Source organism: Elephantulus edwardii, unplaced genomic scaffold (genome assembly GCF_000299155.1).
Source record: "Elephantulus edwardii isolate Elephantulus edwardi_28Jun2011 unplaced genomic scaffold, EleEdw1.0 scaffold00376, whole genome shotgun sequence".
In the NCBI taxonomy this organism is placed as follows: Eukaryota; Metazoa; Chordata; class Mammalia; order Macroscelidea; family Macroscelididae; genus Elephantulus; species Elephantulus edwardii.
In genome coordinates this window covers 1346227-1365893 of record NW_006400126.1, presented here as the reverse complement: position 1 = coordinate 1365893, position 19667 = coordinate 1346227, and the positions used below count along the sequence as shown (strand labels likewise).

Genomic DNA, 19667 nt, shown 5'->3' with positions numbered 1-19667 from the left:
GGCACAGGTCCTCGGAGAGGGACATCATGCTTGGCAGGGTAGAGGGACAGGGCAGGAGGGGAAGACTCTCTATGAGGTGGGTTGATTTAGTGACTGGTGTAATCAGGATAGGTTTGTCAGAGGCAATGCAATTGTCACAGGATAGAGCAGGGTTTAGGGCTGTTGTACATAGGGTCGCTATGAGTCGCAAACAACTCGACGGCACACAACAACAACAACAATCTGGCTTTTTATTTCCTGACTGCTTGTGCCAAGAGTGTTGATTGTGGAACAAAGCAAGCTGAAATTGTTAGGAATCTCAATCTCTTCTCTATCATAGTGCTTCCAATTGACCCAGTAATGAGATTCTTAATTTTCTTTTTGTTGAGCTTTTACCCAAATTGGGGATTGCAGTCCTTGACTTTCTGCAGAAAACACCTCAGGTTTTTCATGTTTATGTGGTAGTTAACTGTATGAAGTACAGATTGTATGAGGGGTTGTGTGAGACACAATGTATATGGTATATGGGTGGTTTTATGCAAACTGATTTTAAAAAAACTGAAGGAGGATAAGGAAAATGCACAATATATACAAACCCTGGATATTGTAGATTTGGAACCAGTGTAACTCTACCTTTGGTCAATACTTAATTGGAAGTACTAAAAGGGAAGATAGGTCCTATAGAAAAGCTCACTATAAGTAGAATCTGGTGGACTGTAAGGCAGAAAGTGGGATGGCGCTGCCTGCACTGCTTCCACAGTTATTTTGGCGGGAAACTGCTGTCTAGCTTAATCACATGAGACCCCTTATCTCAAGCAAAAGGGAAATCCTGGGCACCTCAACAAAGGCAAGAAGCCACTTCCATAAGAAAACAACAGGCTTTCTCCTGGGTCATTCATGTACTTGGGGCAGGGGAGGGACTGCTGCCTAGCTTAAGCATGCAGGACCCCTTAACTCAAGCAACAGGAAGGTCCTAGGCACCTTGACTGAGGCGAGAAGCAACTTCTAGGAGAGAACAACAGGCTTTCTCTTTGGTCATTCAGATACTGTTGTTGGGCCCTAGGCTTTGCAGATCTCTGATCAAGAGGGGAGCACAAATATATAGGTGCTTCACAAACTATTGCTGTACCCTGGGTAATTTTATGGTTATAACAGCCTAATATCTACTAAGAAAAGACTCACATAATGTCAAGAAAGCAACAATCCATATCAGCCATTATGAAAAAACAAACAAACAATAACCCTTCTCTTAAAAAAGCAGACCCAGTGAATACCCAAGACAGAGAGAACCATAAGAAATATGTTGATGTAGAGTTATTTGATCAGCTACAGAAAAAGATGCAAATGTGAGATGAAACAATGTTAAGTTCATAAGAGAGCAAATACTTCAGAGACAACAATCCAGAAGAAATATACAGAAGAGGAGAGACTTGAACAGATATGGATGAAATATAAAAGATGGAAGAAAAAAAATTGTAAAAATAGACTAAAAGGTACAAGAAATTTAAAAATATTCACAACTCAGAGAGAGTACAGCCAATACAATACTGAAAATAACATAAAAGAATGAAAATGTAATCCTGAATTTTAAGACCAAAATGACAAAAGTGTCTATGACTGTTGGGATAAAAAAGAAGACCTGAAGAAATGGAACAAAGAGTCAGTGAACTGGAAGACAAGAGCCTCATTAGAAACCTAACTAAAGAAAAATCAGAGATGAGATATAAAGAAAATGAATAAAACATTAGAATTATGTGAGATGACATCAAATGAGTAACATATGTATAACTGGAATTCCAGAACAGGAGTCACAAGAGTGACAGGGAAATCACTGAGAAGATTGTACAAGAAGTACTATAAGAAAACTTTCATTGTATTTTGAAGAATGGGGAAATCACATTCAAGAAGCTTAGAAAACACCAAATATGCTATACCCAAAAAAGAAAAACACAAAGACATATGATAGTCAAATTCTCTAATTTAAAATATAAGGATAGAATTATAAAAGCAGCATGGAAGAACAAATAGTTAGCTACGAAGGAGGAACAATTAGATTAAGTTCTGACTTCTTAGAAATGCAAGCTAAAAGGCAATAGGATGTCATACACAGAAAGTTGTAAAGTCGCATTTGCCAGCCAAGAATCCTTTATTCAGCAAAGCTCTCTATCATATTTGAAGGGGAAATGAGATCCTTTGCAGAAAAGAAGGACCTTAAGGAATTTGTGAAAATAACACCAAAACTAGAAGAAATTTTAAGTGATATCTTACACACAGAGATGACAAAGGAAAGTTAGTGGACCATAGTAACCAGAAGTAACAGAAAAAGAAACATGGCAAAATGGCAAAAGTAAAACTTGGACTGACAATAATCACACTTAATGTGAATGGACTAAATGCACCAATTAAGAGAAAAAGAATGAATTAAAAAAAAAAAAACAAAGCCCATCAATATGTTTCCTATAAGAGACAAATATAAAAAAAAGAAAGAGAAAGACAAACTCAAAACCAAAGGCTGGGGAAAAAAAATATGCCAAGCAAATGGCAACCTCAACAAAGCAGGATTGGCAATACTGATTTCTGATAAAACAGATTTCAGAATGAAAACCACCATTGATAAGAAAGGATATTACATACTGATGAAAGTCACAGTAGATCAGGAAGACATAACTTTATTCAACATCTATGCACCAAATGATAGTCCTGCAAAATACATAAAACAACTGTTAATCTAATTGAAGAGAGAAATAGATAATACGATAATAGTGGTAGGAGATTTCAACACACCACTATCACCAAAGAATAGGTCAAGTCAAAAGAAACTCCACGGAGACTGGAGCCGTGAGCGCCACCAGGGCAGCAGCTGCTGCAGCCGCCGCCGCTGGATTGAGGAGACTGAGACGTGAGCGGACGAGGTGGCGGCGGTGGCAGAGCAGGAGCAGGAACCGGGTGCGGGCAGAGTGCGGCGGCGCGGAAATCTGACTCTCTTATCTGCCTCCCATGAGGATTGGGATGGTTTATATAAAACAAGGGAGCTCTGGTGGCCTAGTGCAAACTTAAAGAAGAGAAATATCAAGTGGAACAATGTGTAAATGAAGCATCTATTATAATTTGGAATACAAAAGAACCCACGCTACTTACCTCTCCTCTAATTAGGGATGATTTGGAGAAAAAGGATGGAGAAAATGTTGCGATGAAAGATCCTCCGGACTTATTGGACAGGCAGAAATGCCTGAATGTCTTGGCGTCTCTTCGACATGCCAAATGGTTTCAGGCAAGGGCAAATGGATTAAAATCATGTGTAATTGTCCTCCGCATTCGGCGTGGTTTGTGCAACAGAGTTCTCACATGGACACCATTAAAAGGATGGCCATTAGAACTTATATGTGAAAAATCTATAGGTACTTGTAATAGATCTTTGGGCGCTGGGGAAGCCTTGAGAAGAGTAATGGAGTGTTTGGCATCTGGAATACTACTTCCTGGAGGTCCTGGTCTTCATGACGCTTGTGAACGAGATCCAACAGATGCTTTGAGCTATATGACCGTTCAGCAAAAAAGAAGATATTACCCACAGTGCACAGCATGCACCCAGGTTATCAGCCTTTGGCCAGATTTATAAAGTGCTGTAGATGGACCCCCTTCCGTCTAGTAAGTCTTTTCCGAAATATTCCTGGTCAGTCACTGATAAAGAAGGTTCTGGGTCTTCAGCTCTAAAGAGGCCATTTGAGGATGGATTAGGGGATGATAAAGACCCAAACAAGAAGATGAAACACAATTTAAGGAAAATTCTGGACAGTAAAGCAATAGACTTCATGAATGCACTAATGAGGTTAAATCAGATCAGGCCTGGACTTCAGTATAAACTGCTACCTCAGTCTGGCCCTGTTCATGGTCCCGTTTTCACCATGTCTGTAGATGTGGATGGGACAACATATGAAGCCTCAGGACCATCTAAGAAGACAGCAAAACTTCATGTAGCAGTAAATGTATTGCAGGCAATGGGATATCCAACAGGCTGAATGTATGAGTTCTGATGAAAAGTCAGATATTGAAGGCAAAAATGAAACAGTGTCTTCAAACTCAAGCAGTAATACTGGAAATTCTATAACTGAAACCTCCAGCACCTTAGAGGTAAGAACTCAGGGCAAGTGACAAAAATCCTGTAATGGAGCTTAATGAAAAAAGAAGAGGTCTTAAGTACGAACTCATCTCAGAGACGGGTGGAAGCCATGACAAATGCTTTGTAATGGAGGTAGAAGTAGATGGACAAAAATTCAGAGGTGCAGGTCCAAATAAGAAAGTGGTGAAGGCGAGTGCGGCTTTAGCTGCCCTCGAGAAGCTCTTTTCTAGACCTAATGCAGCAAATAATAAAAAGATTATCCCTCAGGCAAAGGGTGTTGTGAATACAGCTGTGTCAGCAGCAGTCCAGGCTGTTAGGGGCAGAGGAAGAGGAACACTGACAAGGGGAGCTTTTGTTGGGGCCACGGTTGCTCCTGGCTACATCGCTCCAGGATATGGAACACCATATGGTTACAGCACAGCTGCCCCTGCCTATGGTTTACCCAAGAGAATGGTTCTGTTGCCCGTTATGAAATTCCCAACATATCCTGTTCCCCACTACTCATTCTTTTAGCAAATGACAGAAGCTAATTCCTATTGAGCAACAATACAGTACAATACACAATGTTAGAGTAAAAGCCTTTTAAGCCTGCTTTCTTTGAAAACATACTTGATCAAAATTATTTGTAAAGACCATCTTTCCTACTTTTTTATTTTAACAAATGCAAATTTAGTTCTTTAAAATTTGAAAACAAAAAAGAAACCAGTTCTGTGAAATGATACCTCATTTCTGGAAAATAACTTATACCGGCCCTTCTGTTCTAGGGAAATAAAAGGCTAGCAGTTCAAAGTTTAAAAGTATCAGATTATGTAAAATTAAATTTGTGAAGGACGTCTCAAACACTGATCACAAATAAGCTGCTTTGTTGTAAAAAAAAATCTCCACAAAAATGCAGATGATCTAAACTATACAACCAGCCAATTGAACTTGTAGATGTATTCAGAATACTGTACCCAACTAAAACTCAATTCACTTTCTTACCAAATGCACATGGTACATTATCCAGAACTGATCATATATTACACAAAGCAAGCATCAACAAATAAAAAACACATTGAAATAATACAAAATATTTTTCAGTTCACAATGGCATAAAACTAGAAATTAACCATGGAAGAGTAAAGCTTACAAAACCACCCATGTGGAAACTAAATAACTCTCTGCTAGAACATGATTAGGTTATAGAAGAAATAAAGAATCAAATAAAAATTTCCTTGAAACAAATGATAATGGAAATAAAACTTACAAAAACCTCTGGAACACAGCAAAGGGGCAGTTCATAACAATAGCACACACATGAAAAAGGAAGAAAGAAGAAGAATCAATAATCTAACTCAATACCTTAAGCAAATGGAAAAAGGTCAACAATCTAATCCTACAACCTCTATAAGAAAAGAGTGTAAGGACAAGAGCTTAAATCAATGAGATAGAAAACAGAAAATCAGTTGAAACCATCAATAAGACCACGAGCTAGTTTTTCAAAAGGCTCAATAAAATTGATAAACCACTGGCAAATTTAACAAAAGAAAGAAAAAAAGAAAAGATCCAGATAACTTGACTTAGAAATTACAGAGGAGATATCATAACATAACCAGAGAAAAATAAATTGATAGTATTAGAATATTACAAAAAGCAATGCTGTGATACATTCAAAGACCATATATTCAAAAGCCTAGAGGAAATGAACAAATTCCTTGAAACACATCCTCTGCCCAGACTGGCAAGGACAGATATAGAACTCTTGAACAGATCCATCACAAGAGAAGAAATTGAAAACATCATAAAAAGACTTCCCCGTAAGAAAATCTTGGGCCAGATGACTTCACAGCTGAATTCAGAGAGAATTTAGCACCCATTCTACTTAAATTAATTTAAAAAATTGAAAACCAAGAAATACTTCCAGAGTCATTCTATGAAGCAAGCATAACCCTAATACCAAAACCACGCAAAGTTACTACCAAGAAAGAAAAACTACAGACCAATATCTCTCATGAATGTAGAGGCAAAAATTCTCAACACAATCCTAGCCAATCAAATTAAAAACACATTAAAAAAATTCACCATGACCAAGTGGGATTCATAACAGATATGCAAGGATGGTTCAAAATAAGAAAAGAGTCAACGTAATTGACTATATTAACAAAGTAAATAATAAGAACCATGTGATCTTAGCAATTGATGCAGAAAAGGCATTTGACAAAATCTATAAAGACACTTGGCAAAATTGGAATAGAAGGGAATTTCGCCAACATAATGAAAAGTATAAATGCAAAACCAAGACCAAACATCATTCTCAATAGAGAAAGAATAAATTTTTTTTTCCTTGCAAGCAGGGACCAGACAAGGATGCCCACTGTCACCATTTCTTTTCAACATTGTATTGGAAGTGTTTGCTGGGCAATACAACAAGAGAAGGAAATAAATGATATCCATATTAGCAAAGAGATGGTGAAACTGTCACTATATACAGATGATATGATAGAGTAACACAGAAAACCCCAAAGACTCAACAAAAACCCTGTTAGAGTTAATAGGCCAATTTAGTAGAGTGGCAGGATATAACATCAGTATCCAAAAATCAAAAGCATTCCTCTACAGTAACAAAGAGAACTCAGAGAATGAAATAAAGAAAGCAATACCATTTACAATAGCCAACCACAAATTGAGATACTTGGGAGTGAACCTACATAGAGATAAAAAGACCTATACAAAGAAAACTACAGAACATTTTTACAAGACACAATGAAAGACCTAAAGAAAGGGGAAAATGTGTCCCATTCATGGATAAGAAGACTCAATATTATTAAAATGGCAATCCTACCAAAAGCAATCTACGTGTTCAATGCAATCCTAATCCAGACACCAAGTCCATTTTTCAAAGAGATTGAACAGGAAAATATAAAATTTATTTGGAGAGGCAAGAGACCCCAAATAAGTAAAATACTTCTGAGAAACAAAAATGAGGTTGGAGGAATAGCATTCCCTGACCTAAATCTACTACACAGTAGTAGTAATCAAAACAACATGATACTGGCACAATAACAGGCATATAGGCCAGTGGAACAGAATTGAGAACCTAGAAACAAACTCAGTTATTTATAGTCAACTGATATTTGACAAAGAAATCAAAGGTATCAAATGGGATAATGATAACCTCTTCAACAAGTGGTGCTGGCAAAACTGGACTTCCACCTGCAGAAAGTTGAAACAGGATCCACATGTCACACCATACACAAAAATCAACTCAAGGTAGTTCAGAGCACAAAACCATAACATTCATAAGAGAAAAACTGGGATCAAACTTAAAAGCAGTAGTCCAAGACTTCCAAATACAAATACTTCCAAATACAACTAAAAATGCACAATTAATTTTATCCATATCAGCAAAGAGATGGTCAAACTGTCACTATATACAGATGATATGATAGAGTACACAGAAAACCCCAAAGACCCAACAAAAACCCTGTTAGAGTTAATAAGCCAATTTAGTAGAGTGGCAGGATAAAATTAATTTATAGGACCACCTAAAGATTAAATCTATGTGTCCATCGAAAACTTTTCCCAAGAAAATGAGATGAAAACTTACAGATTGGGAACAAACATTTAGTAATGCCACCTCAGACAAGAGTCTTGTAACAAAAGTTTACAAAATATTCCTGGGCCATAACAAGAAAAAAGACTGGTAACCCAATTACAAAATGGATAAAAGACATAGAAAGACTTTTCAAAGAGGCAAACAGACACATGAAGAGATGCTCCAAATCACTGGCAATAAGAGAAATGCAAATCAAAACCACAATGAAGTATCATCTCACTCCAGTAACAGTGGCAAAGTTTAATAGCCTTTGCAAGTAATAAATTTTGGAGAGAATGTAGCGAGAAGGAACTCTTATACACTGTTGGTGTGATTGTAAAATGGTACAGCCATCCTGGAAGGCAGTTTGGTACTTCCTTGAAAAGCTGAACATAGAAATTCCATATCATTGAGTTATTCCACTGCTTGAAATATACCCTGAGAAAAGGAGAACTGAGGAATAAACTGTGATTTGTACATCAATGTTCATAGAAGCATTAATTCAACATCACAAAAACATGGACACAGCTAAATGTCCAACCACAAATGAATGGATTGAGTAATTGTGGTACATTAACACAATGGAATATTATGTAGCACAGCAAGCAGAACAATGATTTTGTAAATTATTATCTAACTTGGGAGGCACTGGAGATCCTTATGCTGAGTGAACTAACTCAGTCCCACAAGGGTAATATTGTATAGAACCATTATTGTAGAATAAGCATAAGGATCCAAGAGGGATGGGAGAGAGTGAAAGCAGAGGTATGTGGATGTGTGGGGAGAAGAGAGGATTAATCATGGTGTTGCACAATTTGATGGGTGGAAGGGTGAGGAAAATGTAAAGAAATTGTTCTTGAAAACAATGTATTCTATTTTTTAAATTTTATTTTATTAATTTTAATGAACATTTACAGAGATTTTGGATTTCCATTCATTCATTGATGCATTTTTCTTCCTTCCCACCCCTCCCCACCAGTTCGCTCTTCTCTTGTGCTAGTACCATGTTGTTTTGATTACTACTACTGTGTAGTAGGTTTTTGGTATACAATCCCCATCCCCCAAGTACACTCCACTATGCAACCTTCGTTATGGATTCTTGTAATAACCATAATACCCAGTCATATATTGTTTTTAAACGGTTCTCTCCCTCATCTGTTTCAATGCAGTATACACAATTTATACAATTTTTCTGTCTCACCCCAACCCTGATGTCAGTCCCATTTTACAACAGTGGCACTATGAAGTATTTGTCCTTTTGTGACTTAGATATTTCACTCAGCATAATGTCCTCCAGGGTCACCCATTTTGAATAATAGTACATGAGTTCCTTGTTTTTCAATGCAGCATAGTATTCCATTGTGTGAATATACTAGAGCTTCTCTATCCTTTCCTTTCTTGATGGACACTTAGGTTGTTTCCAACTCTTTGCTATTGTGAACAAAGCCACGATAAACATGGCTTTGCATATATCTACCTGGGTGGCAGTTATGGTTTCTTTAGGGTATATTCCCAGTAAAGGAACTGCTGGGTCAAATGGTATTTCTATTTGCAACTTTTTGAGAAAGCGCCATACAACCTTCCATAGTGATTGCACCATTTTACACTCCCACTAATAGTGAATAAGGGCTCCAGTTTCTCCACAACCTCATCAGCATTCGAATTTTGTAAATAAACTAATTGTTGTTTTTGTTGTTAAGTACCCGTGAGTTGTACGCAACTCATAGTGACCCAATGAATGAAAGACCTGAATGCTTGTCTAGCTTTCATTCTTTTCTCCAGGTTCAGAGGGTTTCTGGAGGCAAAATAGAATATAAAAAGTAAATAAGTAAGTAAGTAAGTAAATAAGTAAATAAATGAATAAATAAAATAACACAGTTCACACATACAGAGAAAATTAGAATCTGGTAATGACTGTTGAGGCTTGATGAAGGGGAAAGATTAAGTACTGCTGGGTTCTTTGAGGAGAATTGCCTTTGGATGTATTTGTAGACCCACCTTGGACTTTTGATTGAAGAGTGTCACATTTTCAAGAAGGGCAGAAAGAGAAAAGAAAAATGAAAAAAGAAAATGAAGAGACCATTAAAACTCAAATGAGATGTTTGGCTTCTAAGGTAGAGTAAAGTAGGTACTTGCAAAAAGAACAAGGGCCACGTTGGGATAACCATATCTTACCTTTACCTGCTTCACAAAGGGAACTGTATTCATCAACAACATCAATAACATTAAATCAATTCCCAAGAGGTTAGACATGTTCCCACGCTCAGAACCATATTGGGAAAGTTATTATCCCGGTTAACAGCAGAATACAACCGTTCAATTAGGATGGTATATGAAATGTGCTAACAGGCACTTCAACCCTTAATCTCTTAGATTTAGGCCAGTGTTCCAAAGTTCTCAGTCCTGCCAATGTTGCACTCAGTTTTCCAATAAACTTTGGCAAAAGCTCTTAGATTGGTTCTGTTTCTGTCCATGGCAAGGTGGTAGCAGTGTCAAGATGGTTACATCTCATGCTATTTTCTGGTTTTTAGCCATGGCTGCTGCTGCCATAGGTGTAGATTGATAAATAATTTCTGGGCCCAAAATATGTGCTACTTTTGTTTGTTTGTTTGCTTGTTTGTTTGTTTGTTTGTTTTCTCCTTCTTCTTGTTTGGCAGGGAAGATCTAATCTGTTCATGGTGATGCTCAATTTATCAGCAAGAGTAGCCAATCCCCTTGTGGATAGACTAACAAATTCTATTCACATATTGCCATGAACCCTAATGTGCAAAGTCAAACAATTGGATAGTAAAGCCACTTTCAATAAACCACAATGTCTATCAGCAACCACTTCCAGGACTTGATGTTGAAGGGAGATGGCAAATATGCTAACTCATGACAATCACCTGGATCCACCAAAGTGGAACTGGGTGGAACCCAACAATGGAGAAACTCACTGAACTTAGATATGTCCCTTTAGTGCTGTCCACCTAGCATGCACAGATTTTTGGATGAGCAGGGAAGTTGGCTTGAAAAAGAGAGTCTTAAGTACCCCTGATTTGTTGGTTTGTTGACATGGCTGAATGAAGGAAACAACAAATCTTGAAAGCAGGGTAAGTGTGAACTCCTGAGCTTGTAGCTGATGCTCATTTGAACCTAATCACAGCTGGGGATGAGTTGATCAGAACCCAACCAGATGAAAAGAAGATGATCCATGCAGTACACTAGTGTTGATGACTGCAACCTGATGGCTTGCTTTGGACTGTACTTTGCTTGTGGATGGTAGATGCTCAATGTTTCCAATTTGAAGAGAGGATACTTTAGCAAAAGGAATATGTTTGTTCCCTCAGAGTACTAGTTTGCTAGGGATAGGTAAATCAGAAATTGGCTATCTAAAATGGGAATGTTAAGGCAAAAGGCATGAAGTAGCTGGCTTACATGCTTTCATAAATACAGTTATTAGTTAGATGATTGTAAGAGGGGAAAAAACTCTATACATAAGCTAAATAGAATGTAAATGAAAGATTTGATGCATGTAAATGTACATACATGAAATACAAAGTATATGAATGATAAAATATTAATATAAAAATTAGAAAGAAAAGTTCTGGCAACACACTCTATCAGCACAGATTCCTGGACTTTCACCATACAAAGATGACTAGATACCCCATTCTTATACTAACAGGCCCTGTCCCACCAAACCCACTGTTCAGCATCACTTATCCTGAATAACTAATCTAATCATCTTTAAAGCCACATCTTAAATGAATGTTGCTGCTTAAATGAATGTTAAGTGGCCTTGAAGCAAATATGACTCACAGTATCTTTATGAAAAAGAAGTCGGAACTCTATCCTGTCCTATTCTGTTATTATCATGTCTGACACACATGAGCCACACGGAAGCAGTAGAAACGACTGCATGCATGACAAGAAGATGACCACACAATTGTATGGAAGCAGAAGTCTGCTTAAACACCATTAAAAAACAAAAACAAGTCTTCACCTAAAAAAAAGCAGAGCAGGTCACAAGCACAATGAATGCCCAAGAGATAGGAAAGCTGAAGAATTATCCTGAAAGGGAATTCCATATCTGATGCACAAGAAATTACAAAAGATAGAAGAAAGAGCTGAAAAGTAAAGAAGTAAAAGCCATCTTGAAAAAATCAACATAAGACAAAGCAGATACAGCTAGTTGGATACAAAAAACAGTAAAACAAACAAACAAAGCAAAAACAAGAAAAATGTAATCCAGAATGACGAGACCAACATTGAAAGAAAACAAAGAACAGAACATAAAGATGTAATAAAGAATCAGAACCTGAAGACAAAAATCTCAGCAATATCCTAGCAGAAAAAACAGAGTCAAGATGAAAACAAATTAAGAATCATGTGGGATGACATCAATTGATGTAACTAACTTGTGACTGAAATTCCAGACCATAGGGCAGGAAATAAAACTCTGAGAAAAGAGTGGAAGAGATACTAGAAGAAAATGTTCCAGGTATCAAGAAAAATATACATTCAAGAAACCTTGCAAAATACAAAAATAAATAAAAGCAAAACATAGCAGAGTCACATTCTCCAAATCTAACACAAGGATAGAACACTAAAAGTATCTCAAGAAAGACAAAGAGTTCGCTACAAAGAAGAACCAATTAGATGAAGCTCTGGCTTTTCAGCAGAAAGCAAAATCCTATCCAATAGAATCTGAAAATTAGGGAGTTCTGCTGGCATAATGGCAAGAGCTCTGCTGCAATCTTGGAGGCACACAGTTCGAGGGCACCAGCTACTCTGTTGGGGAAGGATGAGCAATCTCCTCCCATGCAATTAACTGCCTCTGAAAACCCATTAGAGAGTCAGCTATTGGTTGGTCCCAACACTATGGGACACATCAACAAAATATATTTTTTGTTGTTGTTGTTGTTGTGTGATGTTGAGTAACTTGTGACTCAAAGCGAGCCTATGTGCAATGGCCCTAAACCCAACTCTATCTTATGCCAACCTTATTGTCTCGGACACATTGACCCTTATTACTCCAGACACTTATCAATCCATCTTATGCAGGATCTTTCTCTCTTGAGCTATCCCACCACCCTCCCAAACATAATGTCCCTCTCCAAGGACTGGCCCATCTGCAGAATCCTCACTTTCAAGGAGCAGCCTGGTATTACCTTCTCTAGGATGAACCTCTTTGTTCCTCTAGCAGACCATGGTATATTCAGTCCTCTTCTACAGCACCACAGCTCCAAGGCATCAATTCTCCTTTCATCTCTAGTCATTGTCCAGACTTTCTGATGCATAGCAAGTAATTGCAAAACCTATGGCCTCAGATAAGGTGCACCTTAATCTCTAGACTGACACCATTGTTTTTCAGTACTCTACAGAGATTCCTGACAGCAGACTTTCCCAAAGGATTCATCTTTTAATTTCCTGGCTGCTAGTTCTAAGAGTGTTGGTTGTGGAGCCAAACAAACTAAAGCTATTTACAATTTCAATCTCTTCACCATCTATCATGATACTGCCAGTTGGCCTAATGCTGAGAATATTTGTTTTCTTGCTGTTGAGCTTCCATCTGTATTTAAGGTTGCAGTCTCTGACCTTCTGCAGCAGGAGAGCTTCAGGTCTTCCTCAGTTTCAGCAAGCAGGACTGTGTCATCTGCATAACACAGGTTGTTGATGAGTCTTCCTCCAATCCTAATGCCATACTCTTCCTCATAAAGCCAGGCTCCTGGATGATCTGTTCTGCATATAGATTGAAAAGTTATGGAGATAGGACACATCATGGTGTATGCATTTTCCATTTTATTTTATTTTATTAATTTTAATGAACATTTACAGAAATTTTGAATTTCCATTCATTCATTATTGCACTTTTCTCCCTGCCCAGCCCTACCCCCAGTTTGCTCCTCTCTTTGAAGAGTTAAAAAAAATTTATTTCATTGGTATACAATCCCCCCACAGACCCCATCCTCCCACCTCCCCAAGTACACTCCACTATGCAACCTTACTTCGGACTCTTGTGATAACCAATTTTTAACTAGGCAGTGTTTCCTTGTTCTGTTCTGAATACTGCCTCCTTTTCCAAGTATAGGTTTTAAAGAAACACAATCAAGTGTTCTGGGATTCCCATTCTTCTCAAAGTTAGCCACAGTTTGTTGTGGTCCACATAGTCAAATACCTTTGCATACCCTCTACTTTCAGCTAAGATCCATCTAACATTGGCTATATTATCCCTAGTACCATTCACAAATTTCTGTGTAAGCAGCAATGATACAATTTATGATAATATTTTTTAAAAGACTCATGCCTAAGATTTAAAATATATTTTCAATTACAGTATTCATTTAGCCTTCTTCTGCTAGAACAATTTAAAAAAAAATACTATGCTCTAAACAAATGAAACACACAAAGAAAATATAATAGACAATTTACATAACAATCTTTACATGAATGTCTAAATACTAGTACACTTCAATGCATTTTGCTACACAAACACTAAGTCATGTACAAAAGCTGTGCACCAATAGTTAGCTTAGTTAGGCCTTTCAAGTAACATGCAATTCCATCTCTCCGGTCTTCAAGTACTTATACTTCAAGTACACATGTTTCCTCATCTGCAGAGAACTGATTTTCACAATTAAGAGATTTTCTTCTTCTTTTAATGCGTCCTGGATCATTTAATATTGTCCCCAAAGCATCTTTAAGTATTGCAACTCGAGGCTTTAATTTGTTCTTAAATTTCTTCAGCTTGAGAAATGCTAAGCGAGTTCAGTCATTTTGATTTTCTGACTCCAGCTCTTTGCACATTTCATTATAATACTTTATTTTGTCTCACCGTGCTGACAAATTCAACTCCTTAATTTCTTCCCTTTGCTCTAGCTTCTCAGCACTATAGTGCAATATTTAGAGTCTCTTCTGACATTCATCTTGGTCTTTTCTTCCTCCTCTGTCTTTGTAATGATCTTTTGCATTCTTTCTGGATGATATTCTTGATATCTTCCCACATCTCATCTAGTCTTTGCTCATTAGTGGTCAAGGCCTCAAACCTGTTCCTCAGATGGTTTTGAAATTCAAGTGGGATAGACTCAAGGTCATGTTTCCTCTGAATTTGATTTAATTTTCCTTAGCTTCAGCTTGAACTTGCATAATCTGTTCTACAATCAGTTTTCACAACTGATACTGAGCCTCTCCAGTGATTTTTTCCATGGATGTTATCTATCTGATGCCTATGCCTCAGTGAAATCTGTGTGTACAGCCTGTATTTATGTTTCTTATAAAACATATTTGCATATTGTATAAAACCATTATTGTAGAATGAGTATGAAAATGCATGGTGAGGGGAGGGTGGAAGTTAAGGGATGCTGATGTGGGGTAGGGAGGATTAATCATGTAGTTATACAATTTGATGCAGTGAGGGTAAAGGAAATTGGAAAAATCTGGTCTGAAAAACGTTGTATTCAAATTTTGTAAATAAACTAGTATAAAATTTAAAAATTTTTTGCAATGAATAAATCATTAATGGTACAGAATTTTAACACTCTATCTCTAGCTTCATTTCTGTCACCAGGTATGTTTTCCAACTACTGAGTCTTCTTCTCTGTTCCCAACTTTTGCCTTCCAGCCATCCATTAATATTAATGCATCTTGATTGCATGTTTGATCAATTTTTGACTGCAAAATTTGGTAGAAGTTTATATGTTCCATTTCTTTCTTAATAATGTCCAATTTTACCACATTCATAATACTCACATTGCATGTTCTAATCACTAGTGTCTGCTTAAAATTGTTCCTCCTTTGTGTTTCCATATTTGAGGACTCAGCTTCAGTAGCCATATCTGCTAGTCTAAGTGTGCCCCAAAACTATTTAAGCACTAAGCCCTTGACCTGCTGGGCTTTTAAAGTGGACATACCTGCATTGTGTGGGTCTGAGGTGACTCTCCCATCTTCTGCGCTCTGCCCCAAAACTATTTAAGTGAGATAGATAGATGATAGATAGATAGATAGATAGATAGATAGATAGATAGATAGATAGATAATAACCCATCATGATCAAGTGTGATTTCTAGTAGGCATGAATGGTCAAAATAAGAAAAACGATCAATGTGATTCATCATAAGGAAAAAGGAAAAAAAATAAGAACCACAGGACCATCTCAATTAATGCAGAAAAGGCTTTTGAATAAAACACAACAGTTCTTGATTAAAAGATTCAACAGAACAGTAAAGAGGGGCATTTACTCAACATAATAAAAAATACACAAAGAGCCAACATCATTCTCAATGGAGAGAGACTCCAGGCATTTCCCTTGCAAAGAGAAAGCAGACAAGGAAGTTTATTGTCAACACTCATATTCGGTATCATACTGGAAATGTAGTAGAACAGGAAGGCAAGAGAAGGAAATAAGTGATAGATACATTGGCAAAGAGGAGAAAAAATTATCACTATATGCAGATGATAAGCTATAGTGTACATTGTTGTTGTTGTTGTTTTGTGTCACTGAGTTGACAGAAATTCATAGTGACCCTATTATCAGTAGCTCTGTCTTAAGCTAGCCTCACTGTATCTAACATAACCTGCCTAAATTATTCCAGTCACTGTGTCAATTCATCTCATCCAGGATCTTTTTTTTAGCACTTTAAGCAGCCTCTAGATGTTTGAGCTATTAAGGTGACTGGATTTTTATTTTTTTAAATTTTACATTGGTTTGTTTACAAGGCTGTTTATATTATTATTATTATTATTATTATTATTATTATTATTATTATTAATTTTAAGGAAAGTTTACAGAGACTTTGGACTTCCGTTCATTCATTGTTGCACTTTTCTCCCTGTCCAACCTTGCCCCTATTCCACTCTTCTTTTTGAAAAGTAAAAGAAAAACATTTTCATTGTTACACAATCTCTCCCCCCAAGTCCTCTCCGCTATGCAGTCTTTGTTTTGAAAAGTAAAATTCTTTCATTGTTATACAATCCCTCCTCCCAAGTCCACTCCATTATGCAGACTTGCTTCTGGATTCCTATAATGACAATAATACCTAATCGTATATCCTTTTTAAACAGTTCTGTCGCTCATCTGTTTCAATGCAGTATACATAATTTATGCCATCTTTCTCAGTCTATCCCCCAACACTGATGTCAGTCCTGTTTTACAACAGTGGCACTATGCAGTATTTGTCCTTTTGTGACTGAGATATTTCACTCAACATAATGTCCCCCGGGGTCACCCATTTTTAATAATATTTCATGAGTTCCTTGTTTTTTAATGCAGCATAGTATTCCATTGTATCAATATACCACAGCTTCTCTATCAAGTCGTTTGTTGATGGGTGCTTAGGTTGTTGTTTCCAACTCCTTGCTATTGTGAACAAAGCTGTGATAAACATGGGTGTGCATATATCTGCTTGGGTGGTGGTTATGGTTTCTTTGGGGTATATTCCCAGTAGATCAAAATTATTTTTGTTGCTAACAATGTCAAAATTCTATCAAACAACAGTTTGTACTGTTGTTGTTATGTGCCATTGTGTCTCTTGCGACTCATAGTGACTATGTACAACAGCCCTAAACTCTGCTCTGTTGTGTGTCAATCTCACTGTCTCTGACACACCCACCCTAATTACCCCCGTTACTGATTCAATCCACCTCATAGAGGGTCTTCCTCTCCTGCGCTGTCCTTCCATCCTCCCAAGCATGATGTCCTTCTCCAAGGACTGGTCCAAAAACATGTCCAAAATATGTTAGACAAAGCTTCAGACTCCTTGCCTCCAAGGAGCAACCTGGTTTAACCCTCTCCAGTATGAACCTGTTCACTGTACTGAATCAATTTATATGCTAAATAAATATGTGAAGAGGGGTGTATCATCAGGATTAAGGAAGACTCATCAACTATCTGCTATGTGCAGGTGATACAACCTTGTGAAGATAAAGTGAAGAGAGTTTGAAGCTCTTTCTGAGTAGCAAACACTACAGCCTTTGATACTGGTTACACCTCAATATCAAGAAAACAAAAATCCTCACCACTGGACCAAGAGGTAACTTCATGATACATGGAGAAAAATCTGAAGTTATCAACAATCTCAATTTACTTGTATACACAGTCAATACCCATGCTTGTTATTGTTATGCACCTTTGAGTTGAAACTTGACTCCCTAGTGGTTTTTCAAAAGGTGTAAACCACATGAGAAGATATTGTCCACCTTTTCTTGGAGTGCCACTGTTAGATTCCAGTTGCTTACCATATGGTTGCCACCAAAACTCCTTACTAGCAGCAATCAAGAAATTAAAATTTCTTGCATGAGACAAATCTACTATTAAGAACTCCATTAAAGTTCTAAAGAGTAATTTAAATACTAAAGTTGTTATGATTTGCAGTTATCTGTGACCCATAATGACCCTACACACAGCACTTTTGGAACCCGCCCTGTTTTGAGCCAGTCTCATGAATTTCGAGACACCAACCCCCATTGCCCCAGTTACTTTATCAATCCATCTCCTTTGGCAGTTTTCCTCTCCTCTGCTGTCCCTCTCTCCTTCTGAGCATAATGACCCTCTTCAAGGACCAGTCTCTCTCAGCCACATTCCTAAAGTATGTGAGACAGAGCTTCAAAATACTAGCCTTCAAGGAGAAATTTGGTTTCACCCTCTCCTATATAGACCTATTTGTTTTCTTGACAGTCCATGGTATGTTCAAGACTCTTCTTCACCATCACAATTCTAAGGCAACAATTTTTCTTTTGTCATCTTTAATCATTGTCCAGCTTTCTGATGCATAACAAGTAATTGAAAAGACCATTACATGGATCAGGCACCCCTTAACCTCTAGGCTGAAATCATTGCTTTTCAGTACTCTAGAGAGGTCCTTGACTACAGATTTTCCCAATGCAATTAGTCTTTTGATTTCCTGACTGTTGGTGGTAGAAGTGTTGTCTACAGACTGATCAATATATAACTGTTAACAACCTCAATCTCTTCACAATCTGTCATGGTGCTGCCATTTGGCCTTTTACGCCTGGCAGTAGTGCCCCGAAATGAATTCTGCCAAACTGCAATAAACAAGGAACACCTTTATTCTCCACATAAGGGGGCTCCCCCTCCTTGTGTACCGACCATGCACAAGGGAGCAAGAGAGCAAGACTCTTCCCATCTCTGGCTTATAAAGCTATTCTGAGATCATCCGCTCAGGGCAGGGTAATTGGGAACATGGCTGGTGGTTGGGGTACTCAGTCATGTGGGTAGGCTTCTGATTGGCGGGCTTATTCTTCCCACCCCTCCCTAACCCATGCTTCCTGAGCTGCTGTCTGGTGTCACGTAACCTCGGTTAATTGTTTACTTCTAACCTGATAAGATGGAGGGTCCCGGAGACTTGCTGGCACCTCTGGGTTTACCCTGCTCCTAAAACTAAGAAATTTTATGGTCCCATGTCTGCTTCTGGAGTTAATGATTCTTGTTCAAGGTTGAATTATGGTTAGGCTTTTGGGGTTTGGGGAGGTCTCCCCCGGACACCTGAAACGGGGATCCATGCCGTTCCCTCATTCCCCCCTAGAGTTATTGTACTGGGCCAAATCCTGGGCCCAAGTAAGTTTCTGACTCCTGGGCTATAGGATTAAGCTGTTCATATTGAGTCCGCAAGACCATAAGCTGGACTGCGGATATGCGCTTTTGTATAAACAATTTAACACATTTACCACACATGGTCCACATGTGAAGATTATTAGGAAGAGCAGAAAGGGCCCAATTAAGGCTGATACTATAGTTGTTAGCCAGGGAGACCAAGAGAACAGGGACTCATACCAATTTTGATTTTGCCTTCTAACTTTAGCTTGGTCCTCTAATTTTTTCCGGACCACGGCTAAACTGTCCCTCACAATGCCTGAGTTATTGGCGTAGAAACAACATTTTTCTCCCATGGCCTGGCAGAGACCCCCTTGTTGCAGAAAGAGAAGATTTAAACCTCTACAGTTCTGTAACACAACCTCAGCTAATGAGTCTAATGATTGTTCTAGATGATGAATGGATTT

The 19667-nt window shown here is 37.8% G+C and overlaps 1 pseudogene; it reads left to right on the top strand.

Moving 5' to 3' along the window:
• Window positions 1-3034: 3034 nt before the first annotated feature.
• On the top strand, window positions 3035-4609 carry LOC102876722 (annotated as a pseudogene).
• The last annotated feature ends 15058 nt before the right edge of the window (window positions 4610-19667 follow it).